We start from the raw sequence: 7,242 nt of genomic DNA, 5'->3' as shown, positions 1-7,242 counted from the left end.
GGTCCTGTCAATGATGCTGGAAACAACATGCACCTGAGCTCGTAACCCACGTTACTCGCTCTCATGATAGTGTTGAACGTGCTTAGGTGACTACACGGGTCGGTCTTTCCTTCAAACGTTGGGACGTGAGGGATCCGGAACCCTTGGGGAAATGGGGTATTGGAGATATGAGGAGCAAATGGTTCGAGCTCCTCGTCAGAGTCTTCATACCGATCATTCCTTTGCTCGTTTTTCAAAAGCTTAAAAGCCTTTTCAAGCTGGTCAATTCTCTCTTGGACTGGGTCCGCAAGAGGTACTGTCTGGAATCGGCTGTCATCGATTACAATCCCAGGCTCGCGTCTCCGCAAGGGATCTCTATGCCTATTCAAGCGATTCCTCAAGTCCGGATTCGTTTGGTCACCATTACCCCGACTCTGATTCAGGTGATCTTGCAGGTCGTGACAATTTTTGCGGCTTCCGGTATTCTTACGACCTCGGTCATGCTTACTGACCGACCTGGTATCTCCGGACTCATCACTGGTAAAACTCATTGCTTGGTTATTTCGTGATGGATTCTTCCCACGTCGCCTCGTCTCCGCCGTGCGAGACCGAGATGTTTGACTTTTCTCAGATGGGGTGCCTCTCCGCTCCTGGAAAGCCTCCCCATTTCATTGTCTTCCCCCCGTACGCCCTGATCTCGAACGGGTTTAGCGTTCCTGCGGGGGGCCGAAGGATATCTTATGGGTGATGGAGGGAACCGTATAGGCGACGGTGGTTGCCACCCTTGTCGCGGCCTAGAGGGCCCAGAATTTGCCCGAGATGGGTCGGTCGCATTTGGCGCGCTCCCAGGTACCTGAGTCTGAGCCTCTGCAGGGGTTCGGTTATTCTCAGTTCCTGCAGGCACTTCCACAGGCGGGTTAGCCGGGGCCCGAGCCCGAGTACTCCTCTAGGGCCTAGGTGGAGCGGATGGCTTTGCTGGTGCCGGAGGTTGAGTCGGCCTCCTTGTGGCAGCGTCTTTTCGTGGACGCCCACATGGTCTACGGGGAGGAACATGCACGTCCCTTGGAGGAGGGACTTGGTTTTCGCGCGGAGGTGGGGGTTGAGCCACCTGCACCTCTGCGGCTATCCTTGTCAACTCCTCATTCCGTTTGTTGGCCTCTGCCAACAGCTGCTTCAATTGCCGGTTTTCAATTTCCACAATAGGAACATACTGCTAAGGATTGTAATACATATCCTCATCCCTTGGTGGAGGAGGTGGTCCCCGGGAATCAGAAGACCTACTTCTCTCTTCAACCTCCGGGTTCTCCATTGGCTGTTTTACAGGACGTCTTGGGTAATTTTCTTCAGGTGTGTTCTGATTGTTAGTGGCCATGACTTTTTCAGGGATGAATGCTTAAGGCTCTCAATTAAAGCACCAAACTGTTGATGTCGTTTTTCGTCAATCAGTGAAAGAAGAGCACGTAAACAACAAACAATAATGACCAATTAAAATATAACAACACAAAACACGATTTTTACGTGGTTCAGCAGTTAAATCTGCCTAGTCCACGAGTCTCTGTTATTAAACTCAAGATTATCTCTGAAAATTCTTAAGCATGAATTCTTCAGAGTTTTCTCTCAAGGTTCAGAATTTCGGTCCTTTACAATGGTGCATGACCTCTCTATTTATAGAGAAGGATGCAGAATACTATCCCACATATTTTGGGTAGTTACTCTTTCTGTGTAAATAAAATAAATGGCCTTAAATGCCTGCAATCCGATATAAAAGGAAACGTCCCCTGAAGACCAGGGGGCATATAACTAATCGAATAATATCCCATAATTTTATGGGATTTACAATAATAAATGCAGAGCACGCCCCTTATAAACAACACTTATAGATATTCAAAGTCATTATCATATATCTCCAAGGCCTTAATCTCTCAGGTTTCTCATCAGCTTTCGAGCTAATGACATCTCCCGAGGTCACATGGCTTCGAGATTGTACGTACGTCAGGCTCGGAGTCTCTGCTCCGAGGTCATTCCTGAGGATAGAGGCGTCTCGGGAGCTACCTTTTGAGATCGTGAACGTTTCGAGGCCACCACATTCGAGGTCGTCTCGAGTCTTTCAGGCTCGATATTTAATCCTGGAGCATACTTCGAACTTTACGGGTTCATTCGCTGCGAATCCAGCTTTCGAGGTCACATTTAACATGGCTCGAAATCTGGGTATAACATATACATACATATATTACGTATATTATTACATATATTATATGTAATATTAAATATTATTTTAAATCTTTTAACATTAAATTTAGAATAATGTTTAAAAATTTCAATTTAGAATTATATGTCTAAGTTTGAAAGATGTATACTATACTTTTAGTTTGTTGAATCTAATTATATGAAATTTTTTTTAAAAAACTTAAGATTGGTTAGCGCGGGTTAACCCGACCAAACCGGCTAAAACATTGGACGAGTTTAACTTTTTTTTTTCTTAACTGGACGGGTTTCAGTTAGATTTTCGCAACACGATTTTTACATTGGTTTGATTAAAATATGTTATAACCTGACCAAACTGACCAATGAATACCCCTACCAATAATTATACAAAGTTACAATTGGCTAGGCTCTAGACATGATCTGGGCTGATGGGTAGTGATACTCCAAAAATGGGTATAAAAACTTTTTTTTTAAGATTTTAATTAATATTTGAATTATTTTTATAAGAATTAATAAAAAAATAATTTTTTTAATAAAAGAGGGCACAATTTTGTAGTAATCAAAGTTCAGGGGAAAACACGCTAATTTTCTACACACGAGATTGACGTGACAATGTCACATTCAGAGTTTAAACAGAAAAATGGAACAGAAGCTAAACAGAATGACTATGTTTCTGTAAATGGAAAAGTTCATGGAGAATTTTTAACAGTTCGTATATTTTAAGGGGCACGATCTGGTAGTGTCATAAGTTCGGGGGGCAAAAATGCTAATTATTCTATTTTGTTTTTTGTAACCATAAGTTTAAATTTACCAATTTGATCCATAATTGTTAGTTACAAAATTGTATTTGTTTAACCAATAGTTACAAAATTATATTTTTTGAATCAATAAAATACACTCCAAAAAGTATCTAACAAAAACATACCTAACCTTTTCTTAAAAAATTAATAACAATAAGAATAATAGATGCAGACACTATTAGAATATTTTTTATGATATATTAAGAATCAATTTGTTACGACTATTTTTATTCATTTAATATATCAAAATCAATAATTTATTTATGGACAAATACCTTAATTAATGGTCAACATTTATTTGTTACCCAATTTTAATTTCCTAATTAAATGGAGGGAATATCTCAATTAAGTTGAGAGAATATCTCAACCTATCTAACTGTGGCAAAGACTCTGATGGAATGTCTTACTCTATAAATATAGAGTACCGGTCCCCAAGCTCACTGCTCATTCTGACTTTCAGTAACTCCTTCTAATGAATTAGTGAGAGCTTGAAAGCCAGTGTACTCGTTTTAATTTTTTTTTTCTTTTGTAGATCTGAAGTTTATAGATCGAGATTATCAATAGCAATGGCTGGAGGTATATATTTTCGACCCTATTCGTATATGTTCAATATATATAAGTATATTAATTCTACCTACATGTATAAAATTGTTTATTTGCCTATATTTCATTCACTCTAACAAACACTACACCAGAAAGTAACTAAAACCATATTATATATATTAAGGCAAAAATGGTATATGAAAGCACACAGCTAACAATATCCAAAACACATATAAATAAACAACCTAAAAGTTACAAAATGTAACTCAATTAACAACAATTTAGATTTGAACTAATTCCCTTATTAAACAAGTATCCACAACCAAATGAATTTAAAAGAATAAATATCCAACACAAAAAGTATACCAATATATCAGGTCTGACCTCAAATGGTGGAGCATTTTGTCTAATTATTATATGTAAAGGGAAATTTCAGTTTGTATGCTTGATAAAGACTATAATTTTAAAAAAAAAGTGCTAGGCATATTAAATATTTCAAAATAATGCTACTTTTTGGCATTTTATCCAAAATACCCTTACCATTTCCTCCCTCATTTTTCACTTCTCATTTCTCTCTTCTCTCTCTCTCTCTCTCACCTCACAACACCACTGTTATCCCCAAAATTTGAAAACGATGACGTGGCAATAGAAATGACAAATGGCAAGGAATGGTTGGGTGATCTGGCTTAGGAGTGACCCGGTAGACCAGTGAAGAATTTTGACTGGCCAGTCAAGTGTCATGATCGACCAAGCATGGCCTTGTCCGACCAGTCACATGTTTGTTTGCCCAGGCATGACCATGTCTGCCCAGCCAAGTGCATGTCTGCCTAGTTAAGTGCATGTCAGCCCAGCCAAGTGCATGTCTGCCCAGTTAGGTGCGTGTCTGCCCAGTGAAGGTTTGGCCGACCAACCTGAGTGTGATATGGATCGACTAGACAGAGCAGGGCTACGCAAGAGATCCCAGAAATGACTTCAACAAGAATCGGTCTTGGCTTGTGCGGGAATCTCTAAGTTTATCCCACGAATATAGTATATTGTTATATTTTGAATATTATTGTAAATTAAATATAATGAGAATAACAAAATATCCCGATTATGAGGGACATCATCTGTACGATCCTGAGCCTATAAATACAAGGCTTATGGCATCATAAGGAGGACTTTTGGACTTTTTGATTCGAGTTCTAATTTTTTAGAGAGTGAGTACTTGTATTTTGAGAGAACTCTTGTATTCTTGTAATCTGCACTGAAGAAACTCAGTTGACTCAGGTTCATCTGATCTTGAGTCTAGATCTATAATCACAACTCTAAGTGGATTAGGCTATTACCAACACATTGGGGCTTAACCACTATAAAAATCGTTTGTGTCGTTTATTTCTCTTGAAGGTTTTTGTCGTTTTTGACGTCTACACGTCGTTGGCCAAAAACGCGGTCAACATTTTGGTGCTTTCATTGAGAGCCTGAAGAGAAAGACAGACGATCCCTGAAGTATTATGGCGCCTAAGAACACCAATGCGACTTCCAAGAAGACAGGCTCCTCTAAAGAGCCTGCCAGATCAGAAGGTCCTGGCCCACAAGACCATGAGACTGAGTTTAGAGTCATGCTCGAGGATGTGACTCCAGAAGTTGAAGAACTCTAGGAAGCCATGGGGGCCTGTTGCAAATTTTTTCTTACTGCGCAAGTATACGCAATCGAATAAACAAGTAATAGTAGTGGAAATATAGTATCGTTCCGTCAAGGAATTGATCTAATAATTACCAATAGCAAACTTTTATTTCTATTTGACTAATGAAAATTTAGTGACAATTAACAATGAACAATAAAATAGCAAAGCAAGATTTAATTAACGAAATTTAATATAAGCGAAATATTAGAGTATTCTAATTTCATCAACCTTCAATTCTATTCAATCAATAATACAACTAATATGTTTCTTTGATCTATGATTATAGCAAGTTTACTAATGACAATTCTATTCTTTCTCATGATATAAAATATTCAGTTTACCTGTGAATTCTCTACATGTCTGTGATAAATTCTACACATAAACCGCATTAAGAACAAAAACCTAATTGCTACACAAACCAATTTGATACTTTCGTTCTAAATTGAAATCTATGTCTATTGTCTAAAGCTATTCCAATTCTCACTTTTTAGATATTGAATTAAAACAAATAATCATGCAACAGATGGCCAATCAATTACAAGCATTAAACATAAGAACAATAGATAACCATAAATTCAAAGATTCATAGAAATTGCATTAAAGACGAATAGAATATCCAGTGACTACATTAAAATACTCTAAATAAGAATTTAGTTCATAATATTAAACTTCATCACACAATCTAAAATTCAAAAGCATAAAGAAAAACAAACAAAATAAAAGTAGATTCTTCTCTGTGTCCTTTCTCCCGCCGTCAGAATGCTTCTCTCTCTCCTTCTTTCGATCTTCTTTTTATTCTTTTTACAAAAATCCAAAAACCTACGAATTTCCATAATAATTTCCAAAAATGCCCTTGTGCCGATATATCGCCTAAGATGCTGCGATATATCGCCTGTTGAATGTTCTCGATAAAAACGCAAGTTTCTGATGTCGTTTCTGCAAAGCCAAAATTTGAAATTCCTCAAGCAGCGATATATCGCCCAAGACAGGCGATATATCGCCTGTACCACATCTCCAAAATATTACCCAATTTTCGGCTACTAAAACAGACATTTATCCAAATTCTCGAACAAATCAGAATTATAACGCACACTGCACAAGTTCACCAAACAGATTAAATAGAAAATTTCTCTTGAGAAAAACAACCAAATCAATATGAGAATGTTTTAAATAAGCGTATATTTTGTACGCTTATCAGGGCCTTCCTGTAGAATCCAAGAACTTTACTTAACTAATTGTTTAGTAGTGTTATAGTATGTTTAGTGTTATCTTTGTTACTATGGATTTTTGGTTGAGACCGGGAATTATTTGGACACTCATAGTAGTACTTATAGATTTTCTAAGTTTAATCTATAGTTTAAGAATATTAAGTATAACCTAAGGTTTGATTAATGTGACTGATATTAAGGATTATATTTATTATATTATAAGGTTTAGACATCAACCAATAGGATTTTAAGCACATGTTATGAATGGTGATTAAGGATTAAAGATTTTTGAGGATTTAATTTAATAAGGAGTAAAGTTTGAATGTTATAGGGTCAGTCAGCAGCTTTGAGTACGTTGAGGGCTTAGTCAAGGCTGTTTACTCCATTCAAACTTAGCTAAAAATGTGTAATTTCGTGTTTAAATATTCAGCGTGTGCCGATATATCGCAGCTATAGGGGGCGATATATCGCAGCACGTAGATACGGAAAACACGAATCGATGCACGGTCGCCTCGGGAACAATGGTCCAGGCGATATATCGCCTATAGGGGGCGATATATCGCAGCACGTAGATACGGAAAACACGAATCGATGCACGGTCGCCTTGGGAACAATGGTCCAGGCGATATATCGCCTATAGGGGGCGATATATCGCCTCCTCCAGCATATGTTCAAATGTTTTTGAATTCTTTTCCTTTCATCCATTCAAACTCCTTCAACATTCCAGCATCTTTTGAACGAGTCTTCAGCCTCTGCTAAACGATTATTCAAATGATTTTCACCTAAAAAGCCATTATTTTTATTCAAGTAAAATCAAGATACTTTCATTCCCAAACTCTA

Source organism: Humulus lupulus, chromosome 1 (genome assembly GCF_963169125.1).
Source record: "Humulus lupulus chromosome 1, drHumLupu1.1, whole genome shotgun sequence".
Lineage (NCBI taxonomy): Eukaryota > Viridiplantae > Streptophyta > Magnoliopsida > Rosales > Cannabaceae > Humulus > Humulus lupulus.
This window is presented reverse-complemented; position numbering follows the sequence as displayed.